The sequence below is a fragment of the Episyrphus balteatus genome, chromosome 1 (assembly GCF_945859705.1).
Source record: "Episyrphus balteatus chromosome 1, idEpiBalt1.1, whole genome shotgun sequence".
NCBI classification, from domain to species: domain Eukaryota; kingdom Metazoa; phylum Arthropoda; class Insecta; order Diptera; family Syrphidae; genus Episyrphus; species Episyrphus balteatus.
In genome coordinates this window covers 463,742-481,296 of record NC_079134.1, presented here as the reverse complement: position 1 = coordinate 481,296, position 17,555 = coordinate 463,742, and positions in this window count along the sequence as shown.

Here is a 17,555-nt window from a genome sequence, read left to right as displayed (position 1 = left end):
TAAAATTTTTACATTCTAATAACTATTCTTAGAATAGATATAAGGACATGGCTATGATACCGTCTGCCTGATAAATGTTAAATAAGTTTTTAAGACGTGTTTGCCGAATCGAAACTTAAGCATTTAAATTCTACATAAATCCTTATGTGACAGTTTAGGCAGAGGAAAAATTAGTTCATAAGAGTTTATGTTCAACATAAATTATTTAAGTTTCGATTCAGCAAATGGCCCTAAGTCTTCTTTTGTATAACCTATTAGTCTAAAAGTCCACAGCAAATTTTGGGAGTGGAGGTATAACCAAAATGTGAGTATGCAGTTTTATAGCCTTATGCGTTCTAATAACGAATTCAAAAGTCTGGCAGCTTTAAATGGCTTTATAAATATTGTTTTCAGGGGGTTGAAAAATGTGTGAAGACATCAATCTTGGCGATGCGGTTAATAGAACTCAAGATATAAGCGTCTTTGTTTTGGAGACTTTTCTATTTAATATTTTGTTTGTTATTTTGAATTCAAAACTCTCCAAGAAGAGAGCTGATATGGTAAGTTAAAACAGCTTATATCTTGATTACAATTTGTCGTATCACCGAGATTAAAGTATTGAGGCTTAGGGGAAATGACAGAGCATCATTCCTTATTATAAGAATGTGAATTTTTGCTTACTTAGCCTACTCACATTAATTGGAAAACTCGCGTTTTTTAACACCCCGAAAATCATATAAAGCCGCTATTTAAAGCTGCCAGACTTTCGAATTCGTTATTAGAACGCATAAGGCTATAAAACTGCATACTCACATTTTGGTTATACCTTCACTCCCAAAATTTGCTGTGGGCTCATCTCGGTCTATATTTATTTTATTTTTTTTTTTAATTTAATTTATCAATTTTTTCGACTTTCAAATAATTGTTTAGTTTAAAAAAAAAATACGTGTCGAAACTATTCGTACGCTAACCGTGCGATTTGTTATGAAATCGATTATGTAGAAAGCTTTTAGCCTTAACTACAATAGCCACTTTTTTCAAAAAGTGGGAAATTTTAAAAAGTCTAAGCTTTCTGCATCATAATTTTAAATTTTTCTGTTGGTAAAACTATCAAAAAATGCTTTGAAAATTTTTACTTTTTGACTATTTGCAAAAAGTGCCCGTTTTAGTTATACTGCTTTAGTTTGCTAAGTTCTTATTAAAGCCTGAACTACATCAAAACACAAAGTCGAAAAAGTACAAAAAAGTAAACAAAGCTCAAAATATAGAAATCACATGTATATCTACCTGACATCTATTGGAAAAAAATAACTAAAAAAGCTCTTTTGTTTTTTGAAGTTTTAAATTTCAAATAAAAAAAAAATTGAAAAAGTAAACAAAATACAGTCGACTCTATCTAAGCCGAATTTTCACAGGACACGAAAATTGGTTCGAGTTTATAAGAAATTCGAGTAAGAGGCATCTATTCAATCTTTTTGCTACAGGCGGTTTCATTAAAAATGGTGAAAAAGTTCGATTTAGACGGAAATTTGACCTGGATGAAGTTCGACTTAGAGGGAATCGACTGTATTTGAAAAAAATGTTTATTTGTCAAAAGAGCTTTTCTTCGAAAATGACAGGAACTTTGTGATCGCAGAGCGACCTTACGGAAAGGATATAAAATATTGTTTGAGTGTATTTGTTTTTGAAACTTTGTGAAAATTGAAAGCTTGGTCATGTTCAAGCTTTTTGACTCGAATACTTTTTAAAAATGAAAGAGAGATATACAAATAAGTTACTAGGGGGAACAAGAAAAAACATCGTGTTTACTTTTTTGTACTTTTCTGACTTTGTGTTTTGATGTAGTTAAGGCTTAAAAAAACATAATTTTAATTTGGAAATTTGGCACAAATGTTCTTTTTGACATCAATCTTTAAAAATATATAAGTGAAAAGTGTTTTAGAAGAAAAAAAAAAAATAAGTAATCTTAAAACATTACAGCGTTAACTTAGGTAGGTATAAATGTAGGACCTAAATTAGCCTAGTTGTATGCATATAACAACCTTAGGTCCTGTCAGTTCGTCTTTCCGGAAAATATCATTAAAAAGTACCTTCCGGTTGGGTCTTAAAAACAGTGACAAAATAAAACTTTTAAGCTTTTACATTCATTCCTAGATTAATACCCTTTTCGTTTAACCTAATTTGAATAAACTAGAAATATAAATGCCAATTTGTTCGGCCCAATATACAGGGTGTCCCAAAAGTAATGGATCAAACGAAATATGCTGATAGGCCAACTTAAGGGCTCTCAGAATTTGGTAACTTGTTCATCCCAAATCCTTACGGTTTTCGATTTAATGCAGTTTTTCTGAAATTTCGAAAAATCCCGACTTTGCAACAGTATTTTGCTTCCTCCGCTCATAATTGATTTTTGTTTTTTACAATTCTTTCACTAAAACATTGCCTAATAATAAGAAATAATTAATTAATCAAAATATTTTTTATTTCATAAGCCATTTTGTTACAAATTAATTAACAGTTCCATGTTTTATGAAAACTCAATTTCTCACTTTTAATTCAGAGCAACACCCTGAAAAAAATTTGTATGGTGTGACACTGGTTTATTATTTTGAAAACTTGCCGTGTTATTGCAGATTTCAAAAATGTATAAAAGTTTCCAAAGATGAATTTAGAACGAAAGATATTACAATTTGAATGCAAAAATACAGAGGTTTTCAGAGAAAAATAACAAACAACAGTCGAGAAAAGTGTTTATTTTTCTTTGTTATTTTTCTCTGAAAAGCCCTGTTTTGTTGCTTTTAAATTGTTATATCTTCAGTTCTAACTTCAAGTTTGGAAACTTTTATACATTTTTGAAATTGAAATTGACATTTCAACTGTCAGTTGTGGAAGTGTGTTAAAATTTAAGCTCCTCACAAAGTTATTAGTTTTTTGCCCAAATTTCAAATTTAAATTCAAAAATTGTTCGTTAAATGATTCTTGGCACCACTTGAATACTTTGCAACAAAAAAATCATCTACTTAAACAAGTTAAAAAAGTATTTTAAGTTTTAAATCGATGCAAAATAAAATTTTTGCATTGCGGGAATCCTCTATGAACGGCAATAAAAGAAATATAACAGAAACTTCACCGGAACTAAATAACACCACTAAGAAACACAACTCCAATTTTTTTGCGAACAAATTGGCAATCGGAAACATGTCAATTGATGATTTCAAAAAACTTCTCAACGAATCAATCTACGAACAAATTAAAGATTTAGCCACTAAACTTGATGTTGCATCCTTATCCTTGGAGATGGATGCACTAAGAACGGAAAACTCACATCTGAATAAAAAACTATCTGTTATGACGGAACGTTGTGATCTTTTGGAGTCTCAAATCGAAATAATTTCACGTAAGGCTCACGAAAACTGTATGGTGGTACACCTTCCTCTAGACAGAGAAACCGACGCAGTTCAGTTAGCAACACAAACTTGCAGGGGGCTTCTCAAGTTAAAAGAAGGTGAAAATATTCACTTAAAGAAATCACGGGTAATCCAAAACACACACACTCAAAGGGGAACTGTTTTCTTAGAGCTAGAATCGTCGGATATCGTAGACGAAATAATGTCAGTAAATAGCCAACTAAAAGGAACTGGCATAAGTATATTTCGCGAACAAACTCAAATGTATCGACAAAAAAGACGAGCTCTATTTGAAATTAAAAACAAATTATCACAATTAAACGCTCAGGCAAAAATTATTATCAAAGGTGACAAAATGCAAATCAACAACCACACTTTTATTTACAAATTTGCGCGTGGCCTTATTGTCAAAACTGCAGCTGAGATGACATATATGAACAACATATGTTTGGTGACAGTTCACAAGAATATTTTGACTGCAGCGATGGAGTGAAGATAGACCCGGTTGATGATCGACAAACACCACTTATCTCTCAACCGATGACAGCGCCACCAAGGCGTGAATTAACGAACCCTAATAATAATAGAAAAGATGATAAAAGATTATAAATTAACTTTTATTCCAGCAGTTAGATCCAATGTGCATGGGAGAGCTAGCGGAGGCATGTTATGTGGCATCAAAACTAAAATTAATCATTTCGTTCATTGTAAACTTGTTGAAAATAGGCTTGTTGTTAAAATTTCTACCAACCAACGTCAATTCAATATTTTTCCGGTGTACCTTAATTGCAATAGCTGGTTGAATGATTTTGAAAATTTACGCAATTTCTTAAACAATTCTTCGTTGGAAAATGTAATGATTGTCGGTGATCTTAACGCGCGAATTGGTGAATTTCAGAACTCTCCGGCTCATATATTACATGATTTGATGATTTTTGATGAGGTGAGAAATTCAAAGGATGAAACCCTTAACAGAAATGGTAGACTTTTAACGGAATTGCTAGAAGATTTTGGGTTGTTTGTATTAAATGGGGTAACAAGCGGTGACAAATATGGCGAACTTACTTTTATCAGCGGTCAAGGGCAATCAGTAATCGACTATTGTGCAATATCTGGAGAGTGGTGTAACTCAGTTGAAGACTTCCAGGTGCACTTGTCTAGTTTTTCAGCTCACTTGCCACTATTTGTCAAAATACGCTTCCACGAGAACATACAGCAGACGAACGTAGATATCCCTCGTAAACTCAGATGGTTTGAAAATAAAGCTTCTCGGTACAAATCTCTTTTGAATCAGCATTGCAATCTTCTCCCTCTTCAAGATGAGAGCAATGTTGAACAAATTGAGGAAAGCATTACTAGAGTAATTTACGCTTCAGCTGTATCTACAAGCACTAGCTCTACGCTCAATTTTAAAAATAAATGGTTTGATAAAGACTGTGTTAAACTTCGTAAGCTCTCATTCAAGTACTTGAAACTTTTTAGAAGAACTAACTCGGTTGCGTTTAAAAATATGTACCTACTTACACTCAAACAAAGAATTCAAACAATTATGTCACGAGAAAAAAAGGCTTTATCTAAAAAATCTTGCAATGAACTTTCAGCACTCCAAAAATTCCAAAGAATTTTGGAATAATGTAAGAGAGTTAGGTGGGCAAAGTAGAAGTATGAAGATTTCTCTCGAAGCTGAGGCTCTAGCTGCTCATTTTAAAACTCTATTGTTAGCGGAGGAGAATCTTCATACTTTTAGCTTTGCGCTACAAAATGAAGTTGTATCTGAACTAGACTGTCCGATTTCTTGTGAAGAGCTTGATTCAGTTCTGCTGGTTATGAAAAACAATAAGGCCCCGGGTTGTGATGGCATTCCAGTCGAATTCTTTAAAAACGGAACAGTACAACTGAAAAATTATATTGTGGATTATTTCAACAAGATATATAATAATGCTTGCGTTCCTTCTGGTTTTAACAAATCGCTTATTTTTGCAATATTTAAAAAAGGCGATGCTTCCCAAGCAGAAAATTATAGGGGAATCTCCATTCTAAATTCTCTCAGAAAGATCTTTGCCACAACTCTTTATGTTAGGCTTTCTACGTGGATAGAAAATTTTAATCGTCTCAGCATTTTTCAAGCAGGGTTTCGTTCCGGGTTTTCAACAATTGACCACATTTTCGCACTAACTAGCATAGCCAGAAAATATATTGAAATTAATAAAAAGTTATATGTTTGTTTTGTAGACTTCAAAGCAGCCTTTGACACAGTCAACAGGCAAGCTTTGATCTACAAACTGGCGTCGCTTGGAATATCCAGAAAGTTCTTGGTAGTATATGCGAAATTATTATCTTCCTCTAGTGCAACCGTGTGGGATGGCTCCAAGCTGTCTGAATGGTTCCCAACTTCTGCAGGTGTTCCTCAGGGTTGCATTTTAAGCCCTATACTCTTCGCACTATACATAGACTCCATTTCTGAAATTCTTCCGGGTGGCGTTAGCTTCGCTGGTCAGCTAATAAAGGTTCTCCTTTATGCTGATGACTTGGTGTTGCTGGCTGAGAATCCTTCAACTCTGCAACTGCAAATAAACAAACTTCAGGCTTTCTGTGAGACATGGGATCTACATATCAACGTCTTGAAAACAAAAGTTATGGTTTTCGAGAACCGAAGGAGTAGAAGAGTGGAGACTTGGAGACTCAATAACCAGTCGTTAGAAGTAGTTCCTGAGTTCAAGTACCTTGGCGTACTGTTGTCTAGCAACTTAAACTTTCGAAATCATGTGAAAGAAAAAAGTAGAGAAGCAAAGCTGGCACTCAACATAATGTGGCCAAAATTCTTCGCAAACCAAAACATTGATCTGTCCTCAAAGTATAATGTATTCAATGCCACAGTCAACACTTGTATGTGCTATGGGGTGCAGGCATTTGGAGTAGACCCCTTTGAAGATTTCGAAACTGTACAGAGGTACTTTTTCAAGCGTTTATTCCGTCTACCAAACGCTACTCCTACCTACGCAATTCATGTGGAATCAGGTTTGCCACCCATTTATTTGCAAAATCTGAAAGCTCATTCTGTATTTTTGATAAAAGTAATGAAGAGAAGTGAAAATAGTTTACATAGGGCAGTGTTAACTAGGCTATTGCAAACAAATGCTTATCCTTTCAGAAATTGGCAACAGCTGGCGTTATCTCATGATATCGATTTATCTTTATCGGAAAATAACGTTAACGACTGGCAAAATATGTTCGCAAGGGTCATAGCTAAAGAAGATGACAAAATATACGACCAGTTTTTAACAAGAGCGTCCTCATCACCTTCCAGATTTATTTACCGCAACCTTAACCACCAAATGTTAACCATTGAATGCTATTTCAACACAAAATTTTCGTCAAAAGTTATAAGCACCATATTCAGAGCTAGAGTTGAATTATTAAATTTGAATTTCATGCCACATAGAGTCGATCTTCAGCAAACTTGTGATCTATGTAACAGGAGAGAGTCTGAAAATATTTACCACTTCATTGCTGTATGCCCAATTCTACAAGAAATCCGAAGATTACATTTCCAAGAAAGTTTTCTGTCCGTAAATAGTCTTTACGAAATATTAAATGGCGCCCGTGGTTGGCTCACCTTGTACAAATATTGCAATCATGCTATGACTTATCGTAATAGTTTTTTGTTAAATTAGTTCTCACAACAAGTCTCTATTCAATTTAAGGGCTGCAAATTATTGCTTTTAATCAAATCTTTATGTTTCAAACAGAGATGGCAAAAATTGGATTTTTTTTGATTTCCTACATTTGTTACGTCTACTACATAAATGAGGTAGTTAACGTAGTTTAATGTAGTTAACGTAATTAAATGTAGCAGACGTAGCGCTAGACGTCAAAATGTAGTTTGAAATGCCAATTTTACCACCAAATTGTCAAAGTCTTATTCAAATCGAAATACATAGCTGTGATAGTGTAAATTTGAATAGAATATTTGAAACCAGATGGACTTGGGGTGGTTTCTTTGAAAAGGTTTTACTTTACGAAACCAAATTCTCACGAAAACACAGCTATTTTTTTTAAATATTTTTGAAATATAACGTTTTTTATGTAGTTATTGCACGTAGCAAATGTAGGTAGTACATGAAACAAATCAAGCGAGTAGTTTATTCGATTAACTACGCGTAGTTAACCGAGTAGATTACCTGACGTAATCTACTCTGCCATCTCTGGTTTCAAATCATTAAAATTGATATTCTTTTTATGTTTTAAATCATTAAAATTACTAGTTTTTATGTTGCAAATCATTAAAATTGCTCAAACGTTTCTCGCTCTCCCATAATATAATTTAATTAAAAAAAAAAAAAAAAAAAAAAAAAATATTAAAAATTTAAAATACCTAATTGAAAATTTAAAAAATTTAAAATTTTAAAATTAAAAAATTAATATTTAATACTTCAAATTTAAAATTATATACAAATTTACTCCTCATATCTATGTTAATATAAACTTTTATCTAATATTTTGTGTAACAGTTATTTATGTAATTTATTATTTCAAATTTATTGTAAATCTTTTTGATACATCTTCTCTTTATATAATTTTATTTATTATACTGAAATGTCATTTCCGGCAGACGGCAGCATTGTCATGTCCGTATTTCTAATAGAAAAAGAAATTGTAATTTATCTAATGAATAAAGGAAGAATCTAATCTAATCTAATCTACTAAAGCTCAAAGGTCATACTTACATATTAAGGAACCTGGCCTAAAAGTTTCGATTTTGATGATCTTTTTTTTTCAACGTGGGTAAATTAAAAATATTTCAACCTCAATGGGTTAAAAATTTTCTAACATTTAAAATTTTGTAAATTTAATACATATGTACATAATATCAACAAGAATATCTAGATTAGTAGTAGTAATTTACTAGTAAGTTGAAGTCTAGTACAACAATTACCTACACATTCCTATCTCCTCGTGTAGAAGATCATGTGTTAATATAATAATTGTAATACAAGATCTACTCATGAGTAAACTACCACCTCCAATGAAACGGGGCTATTGTAATATTGTAGGTGTTGCCTTTCAAATAGTTTTTTATACATATGTTTGAAGTCATTTTGTTATAGAGAATTGCGTCTACCACGATGGAAAATTTTCCAATAATTTTTTTTTTTTTTCAATCTAGAGAATGTTTTGATATCATTTAATTATGAACTTAAACAAAAAAAAAAAAAAAATGAAAAAAAATTGTTTTAAGTTTTTTTCACAAAAATCTTAATTTTAATTTTAATACACAGAATTTTTTAACCCAAAGAGCATAAAATATTTTTAATTACCGAGAATTTGAAAAAAGACCATCAAATTAGAGCTGTTTGTCCCGGTTCCCTATCATTTTTTTTTTTTTTAGTCTGAGTTACTCCACTAAATATTTTAAAAGAATTTCAAGTATTAAAAAAAACCATACGTTATGCTGATTCTTCAAGTTAAAAGGGTAGTAAAAGTAGTTAATATAATTATAGGACATGTATCATTATCTATACTTTTCTGGTAAATTTTCAGATTTAGGAATCAATTTCTTTATTAAATAAGTTAATCCTTCCCAAATAAATTGAAGATAACGCATGCCTTGACCTTTAAGCACCCCCTTAAAATGATTTATAATACTGCAAATAAAAGCTGCCAATAGACAGGACAAACTATCAATTTAGGTTAGTACCTACTTTATGTAGAAGATAGTGAGTTTAATTCTCAAAAATTCCTTCTCTTTACTAAAAAAGTTCATACAACGGGGAAAGTTGTTCGAAATCAAAATGAAGTCTCTCAAATTCACCAAAACATTCTTCAATGGATTTTCACAATGTCTATGAACTTTTCCATGCATTGTTCTAAGCAGCAATGGGTTTTCTCAACATAAATCTATTAAGACATGAACAACGCACACCTTTTATTCCAAGACACCATTTGATCCTGTCATAATTCCATGATTAACATTTTCAACAAAAAAGGCGTGTTCATTCATTTCGTGCAAGTTGAGATATAAAACTGCAAGACTGAAGAAATGTTACTATGTCATTCACAAACAGGGTTTACCGCACCCGACTTGACTGGCTTACACTTAATATTCAAATCAGATGATCTTTCAGGTTTCCAGTCAATGAAATGAAAGAACTCGTGTCTGTCCGAATTGCGTGGAATATTTTGCCAATCGCTTTTCTGTCACTGGCAAGATGGTTTTCCCGCATGTTAAAAGTGTTTACAAATTGTGCATGCCAATAAGGGTGTCTCTGTCTAATGGCGTTAAATCATAAAACCCAATGTTCCTTGTTCTATTCTGACTGACTGACTGCATCCAACCAGGTCAAATTAGTTATTCCATACTCAGCGCGGTGTGGCAGTTCATAACTGCAACTATATTTTGAATGGGTTATTCAAATTGAATACTTGAGGTCATAGCTAACCCATTATGTGCCATGAGCACTTCGTCACAATGCCCACCCACAGCATTTATATACTTTCCCAATTGCGGAAGCAATAATCAATTCATCGACTAAGACGAGCCCGTATAAATAGCTATCAAAAAATATGCCGCAATGTTTGTGATAGCTTCATTGCTACGTTGCTTCTGCAAACCAAAATAACCAGAGAACGTCTTTATCGAGGCTAACCAGATGGCTCTGTAATGCGCTACATACGTGAACAAATGCTGGCGCTTCGCAGCAGCAGCAGCCGTATCGAACTCCGCATGGAGTTGGAGTAACAAAATTAATATCTCACCGGCATGCACTCGCAAAGGATCCAACTATGGTCATGCTCTTCAAGCTGGATCCGACTTGGAAATGCTGTGTAGACTGCGAACAGATATTATCTACGGCCCCTCTGTGCTGTGTTGGTCTTTGCGTCTTATGGTGATTCGAGACAGTTGTTGTTCCTATCACATGCTTTGCTACTGCTATTGGATTCTTTGTTTAAGCACTGAACTACGCAAAGCGGTTGCTAGTGGTAGCTTGTCACGAAAATCAAGACCGAATCGGCCATTTGTCTTCGAGATGAACGTTTCAATTATAAACGCTGCTGGTATATTAAGTTTGATGAAAATTATTTCCGCGCAGGTTTTCAATGGATAACAAGTAGTCATGATGGACATTACAATGAGACCATTGTTTCATTGTTACAATGTCAGTTTTATAGCCCCATCAATAAACGGTTATAAATGGAAGTTCAAGGTTACTATATAGAGCTCTGTTAACTGATTACTTATGTATACCTTCCATTAAAACCTTTAAACTGCTTACCCAACATCATTTAATGGGCACATACACTTAAGATTATAAACTAAATCTTGTGTGTGATCTACGTGATAACCTTTTTGATAATGCCAACATAATTGTTGGCAAATTCGCTCATAAAAATCGTTTTCATATGCAGAACTAGATTAGTTGTTCTTGTCTTTTAAAAACGTTCATTGTGACCCTCACGTCTTTTTTTTATTGTCCATAGTGAAAAGTAGAGACCGCTTCACTATACTTAGAACGTTTGAAAGTGAAACTCTATACTAAACAATTATAATGAAAATTCCAAACCAATGAATGTGCACGTCCGTCTTCGATTAGGTTTCGTGATCTCATTAAAACGATATCCTTTTTTTTTTGGGTTAGAAGGATTATAAATGTCCAGACAAGTACTCATACAAACATTCGTAGGGAATATTGGTTGAATGGACATTGGACATGGACAGGTATACACAGGGTAATATGTTTATTTTCGTTTAAGTCATGTACATGTTAAACCTTTAATATCTACGAATAGCCTTTTTGTGGAAAATAGATCCTATTATGCCTGGTGCCTTTTTGGATTAGTGTAGCAGGAGGAAGAGAAACCAAAAATAATTATATTGTTTGAAGAGCTGGAGGCGAGCTATGCAGATTATGTATTTTTTTTAAAAAGTATTTTACAATAAGAGATCCTTTTTGATAGCAATAGTGGTTTACTTGAAGGCGTAATCCAATTTAAGGATAAATAAAAAGCAGAAAACATTATTTACAAAGGTTTTTAGAATTCAAAATATAGGCAACTCACTATTTTTTATGATTAAGGTCTTAAGAGGACACAGACACGACTCTATAATAAAATAAAACGAAGGAGATTGAAAAATTCGTATTAATTTAGAAAATTTATCAAGGCCTAAATAGAGATAATGTATATAATGAGAAAATTTTTTTAATCGAGTTTCTTGTTTTTGGAACTAAATAGTGTGAAGTTAGCCTGGCATTTCCTTATAAACTTCTAAGTAAAATTTCATATACAAACGTTGAGTTGCCGGAAGCTCGGGGTAAGACTAAATTTTTTGGGGACCCGTTTGATGTAGAAAAATAGGACAAATAAAAAAGTACGTATACGCCCTAGTTTTTTTTTTGGACCCCTGATATATCATAAGTTAGTCCCAGCCCTAAGACAATATACCTGTAGGTAATTTTTTTTTTTCAAAAAACAAATTACCCCTGAAGTAATTTTTATTTCCATGAAATATTATGTGGCATTACACTGAAGAATATAATTTGTCTCTGTCGTGTCCGAAGTTATTCATCTCAAATATGTATATTATCTTATTGCCTCGTTACTTTTATAATAAGTTGCCCTCTCTGCATTTACTCCAGCCGGGGCCCTGGCATGTCGGGGGCCCCGGGGCACCACCCCTTTTGCCCCAATGGTGTGTACGCCCCTGACACAAACTTATACAAAGTCGAGGCAAGAACTCTTGACTTGACGCGACTATAATCTTTAATGTATACCTATAATAAAGATAAAGTTAAAAAGTAAATTATCTAATATTTTCTTTTTGACGTGATTTCTTGATTGAAACAAATTTTTACTTTTCATTCCATTTACAGATTGACAAAATGCAACCACTTTTGAAAAAATTTCATGCATTTTATTTGGAGTAAAAGTTTTTTCCTCTTTACTTGAGATCAACTCAGCTGAAAAGGGTGCTTGAATTTAGTTTATCAAAAAAATCAGTGAAGTGGTTTCTGACTTTTTAATGTAGAATGCAACTCATAGTCAAATTGAGTATTGATTGTCAAGAAAATATTCAACAATTTACATTAATGTTTTATAATAAAAAAAAATCTTATACAACTGGGAAAAAATTAGGTTTGGTTTTTCTTTTTTTTTTTTATAAAGTTTAAAAAAGAAAACATTGTAGACTAACACATAGCTACTCAGCTTAACACATCATACTTTTTCGTTCTGATAAACTATTGTACACTGGATATAATAAAATTTAAAGAAAATAAAAAAAAAACTTTCTTTTTTCACCTTACAAGGCCACAACAAGAGGGATATAAACTGTGATTTAAAATGATTTAAAAAATAATACAATAGTTAGTGAATGAACACAATATACCCTCACCAAGTTACTTTAAGTCGTAATACCTACTTTCCTTCATTCCAGGCACGTAAGGGTGTCACATCCTTTTAATCGATTTGATTGATTGATGATTTGGATTCCAGACAAGAGTCACAAAGCAGTATATAGTAACTGTTGCCCCAATGCATACCTACCTTCAATTGTGGGGAAATTCAATTAATCTATATGAACAATGGGTGTTGCCTTTACCATGCCTCACCCTTGTGGACGCCCCAAGGAAAGTATTGAAACTTATAGGACACGTCAATTTCTGAAAATAATCAATTTTGAAATACGACCCATCAGTAGGTTCCTATACCTACCTACCTTACCTATAGGTTAGTTTGGCAGTAATACTTTGATTGAGTAAGGTGTTTCTTACTTGGAAAACTAAATTGGTATTAAATCTGAAAGTACGTCTGCAATAATATTAAATAAGTTTCTGTATATTTTATTCGATTCAGCGAAATTAATACAAAACAAAAGGGATTGTCATTTAAAAATTGTAATGAAGTTGCACAATGGCTTCAGGTTTCGAAAGACATTTTAGATTAGATTTACATACATAGATTAGATTTATTTTTCTATAAATTGGATTTACATAAATATTATAAATTGAATATCTGTTAAGCATGGGATATTTAGTTTCATTTTTAGGAGTTACTGAAATGAATTAACTTAGGTATATGTAGGTACATTTAATGTAAGTTGAGTTGTCGCAACATTATTTGAGTTTAAAATAAACAGCCTTGATGTTTTTTTTTTATTTAAAAAATAAAAGATGAATGTCATATTTTTATTATTTAAATTCCAAAGTGTAAATTCTTAAAGTATCTAGCCTATAAATCAATTGTCACATAAATCATAATGAAACAGTGCGCCAAACATTTCAATAAATTAAAAGTCAAAGATCTTTGTTCTTAATTACATAAAAGCTGAAAGAAAAAATTAGTCAGTTGGTAGAAAGGCAGATTGCCAAGACAGAGAAAAATTAATGAATACAAATTTTGGCTTTGTTTCACAATGTTTGACTTAAGTTTCATGTATGAAAGTTCCATATTTTGACTTTACAACTGGGCGAATTAGCATGTTGTTTTGAAAAACAAATAAGTTATGCCCCATTCACAATATTGCGAGACGACGAGACGAGAGCGAGACGTTTTTTCTGAACGTTTTTGATTTAAAAAAAAATTGTTTTAAGGCTTGGCCACACCGGAGGGTATGCGGTAGAGGTACGGGTAGCGGTAACGATATTTGTATGAAAAAAATTCCACATCTGAACGTTGATATGTCAGTTTGGAATTTTTTTTTATACAAGTACCGTTACCTCTACCCGTACCGCTACCGCATACCCTCCTTTAAAATCGTATGGAAATTCACAATACTGCGATTTTTTATTCTTTAAAGTAAACAAAAATTAAAAAAAATAAACAGTATTTTCTGACAATCGAACTCCGGGCGAAGAGGTTGGGAAGCAATCACCTTCTCACCTGAGCTAACTCGAATATTTCAAATTTAGAAAACTTTTATCCATATAAGCTGTGAGAAATATTTTCATATTAAAGTTTCATTTTCGAAAAATCGTCGTCTCGTGCGTCTTTTTTTCAAAATTTTCGGAATTTCAACGCAACAAGAATCGGAATATTGTGTATTGTTTCATATATTTTCATTATTTGGAAATTTTTAAAATCGTCAAGGAAAATCTCGTCTCGTCGTCTCGCAATATTGTGAATCAGGCATTATTGACAAAAAAAATTGCTGTAAACTTGAGTAGAATCAGTTCGGAAATATATGAGATAACACCAACAGCATATGTATATATTTTTTATTTTTAAACTTTGAACAAGGACCTCAGACTTATGTATTACGTCCGTGGGTAATAATTCCTTGGGGACGACATAGGGCTTCAATTACACCTGCCTGATATCGTGTGCAGCTCTTGGAGATGTAATCCAACTCCCTCAAGTAAGTACCTACTTATGTACCAAGTTTCGCTGACTCTTCTTCGACTATTTTTCTAGATGAGCTTTTCAGTTCGTCTAAGGGTCACTCAATCCAGAGTAACGCAATACTTTTGTAGGGGGTACATATTATTTAAAGTGCTCTTGAGAGTTTTCAAATTTTTGAGGCGATAATGCCCTTTCCAGGTTTTCCAGTACAAAATGGCACATGCGGCCCAAGGGCTGACATTGATTTTCTAAACGGTTGGACGGATTGCCTTGAAATTCAGTGCATCAGTTAATTTTTTCCAATACTTCCAACGATTTAATATTTTATTTCTGTATAACCAATACAATGTCTGCCGTTTTTGACAAAATCATTTTTTTTTGATAATCTTGCAAGATTGTTTATCTCCCTAATGGCTCAAAGATTTTTTCGCTGGCATTTTTTTTCAATCCCGCCTTATTTGGCAACATGATATACTCACGTGTATTCTATGTGGTATATATCCAATGTGAAATATCACAGAAAAGCATTAAGAAACTTACAAACCTTTTTGACTGATGTTTCCCATTAAAAATAAAATGTAAAGAATCTTTGCGAATACACCTTTTTCCTTGGAACCATTAAAAAAAATTTCAAATGTCAACATAATGTAAATATTTAAAACAAAAAAATGTTAAACGACTTCCAGGCCTTCTAGCAATATTCAGGTAAATATTGTAGCTACATAATAGCCTCCCACGCATCCAACAAAATAAAAACACACATTTCCAAGATGATGGGCTTGAACGTAATTAATAAAATCTGTTACGTAAACTTGCATTCAAGGTTCTATAATATGTATTCTTACATTAAGAATGACGAAGATCATAATCAAAGCCATTCAAATAATAATCAGACAATTTATGAGGTCATCACACATAGTGCAGCAGCGAAAGATATAGAACCTCAACTTCAACTTCGGTAAGTATCTTTAACAAAGAATCTCAAACAAACGATCCACAGCCACACTGCCACCGTGTTGCCTTTGTCAGCAGTACGTACGGACAAGTAAGGAGAATTTTCTCTATGGAAATATAGAAAAGTTAATATTTGGGTAGGTCGTATGGTCAGAGAAGATGTAAGATGTAATACCGGGATGGAATTATTATTATAGAAAAGGCAGACAAAAATTTGAGTAAAAGGGGCAAACATGCCTTATTGTAAGGTGGATTTGTGTTTTTTTTACTCGTGCTTAGCGGAAGTACTTTGTTATTCATAATAAGATTATGTTTTGATTTAATAACAAAAGAAAACATTTTCTTTAAGGAAATAAAATACAACAAAGGATACATTGTTGTAGTCTTCTTATATTTTCCCCTATTTTATGATTTTGAAGTAAGACCATATCTATTTTTTAAGCAATATCTCTTTAATACAAAGTTGTATGCATAACCTGTCACTATCATTTCTGTTTGGAATTTTTTAAAGGGTTTAATGAAAAGAGGATTTCGGTGAAATAAAAGAGAAATTAAAAATAATGAAAACATATTTGGTTTATCTTGAAGGTATTCAGAAAAAGACCTATCTGAAGTTTTAATTTTATTACAGAGTATAATGTTCGCGATAGACTCAACAGAAAAACTGAAAAAAAAAAACAAGTTCAAACTTATGTATACCTATTACAAGAAAAGCTGATTTAAAACTCAAAACACAAATTTGAATTAATCACTCTATCCAAAAAAGCTACATACATACAACTTGCTTGGCTGAAGATTTCGTGATTGATCCCTTTGCTTCCAAGTTCCAATAACTGCTTGACTTTCGAAGGCAATATCTTTTCTTAGAGAAATCGTATTGACCTGTCGTTAATGTAATTAGATTCAGAATAACAAAATAACTTATACACTGGTTTCCTGATATTCCTCTGACTTTAACCTTAACCTTTTTTAAATAAATAAAGGTTGTTTTGGAAATTGGTATAGACAGTGGCGTACGTTGAGTTGGCGGGGTCCCGGGGTAAGACTAAATTTTGGGGCCCCTTTGATATTTGGGGGCCCCTTAGTTACAAAAAAAATTACGTATACGCCATACGTTTTTTTTTGTATGGCTTATTTATTTTTAGGTTTATTTTAATGTTTTAATATGTTCGTAATGCACTTTGCTATACTTACTTAAAATGTCTCTCATAAAAGTAGTAAACACTTGTCCCACGAGCCACGAGCCTAGTTAATTCCAAAAGGTTTCTTAAATTTGTTTTTATTATTTGGCTAGATTTTAAAATGTTAACAATGAAGTTTTGAAACAATAACAGTAACGATAAGTTTTTTTCAAAATTATATGCCTACAAAACTAAACAGCCAATATCTATTAAAATGTAATTGATCCAACTTACATAGACGTATCTAAAGTTCATAATATGTGTATTTTTTTTTTTTTTTTTTAAATTAATAATTGTTATTAATTATTTATTAATAGCGATCAATATTTGTGTAAAAATGTGTGATTACTTTTTTAAAAGTTAAAACAAAGTCTCCTATGTATACTTAGAGCAACAACCTCATTCCACTAAGTGTTGTTCTGTAATTAATTGCTTCTTTTATGACTAAGTGTATACCTACTACCAAGCAGCAACAAACTTCCAATCCATTTTAACAACACAATAATTAGCATGAGTGCTGGGGCTGGCGGTGATGACTGCCTGACCCAAAACTAGGTCATCAACATTGTCAGCTTTGTTGCATACAAACAAATCTATATGCCAACTTATAAACATGTTGTTCAGCATCATTATCGAAATTTATAAAAATAATCTGCCAATTATCATGTTCACTCAATAAAAACTGCCACTACTCTAT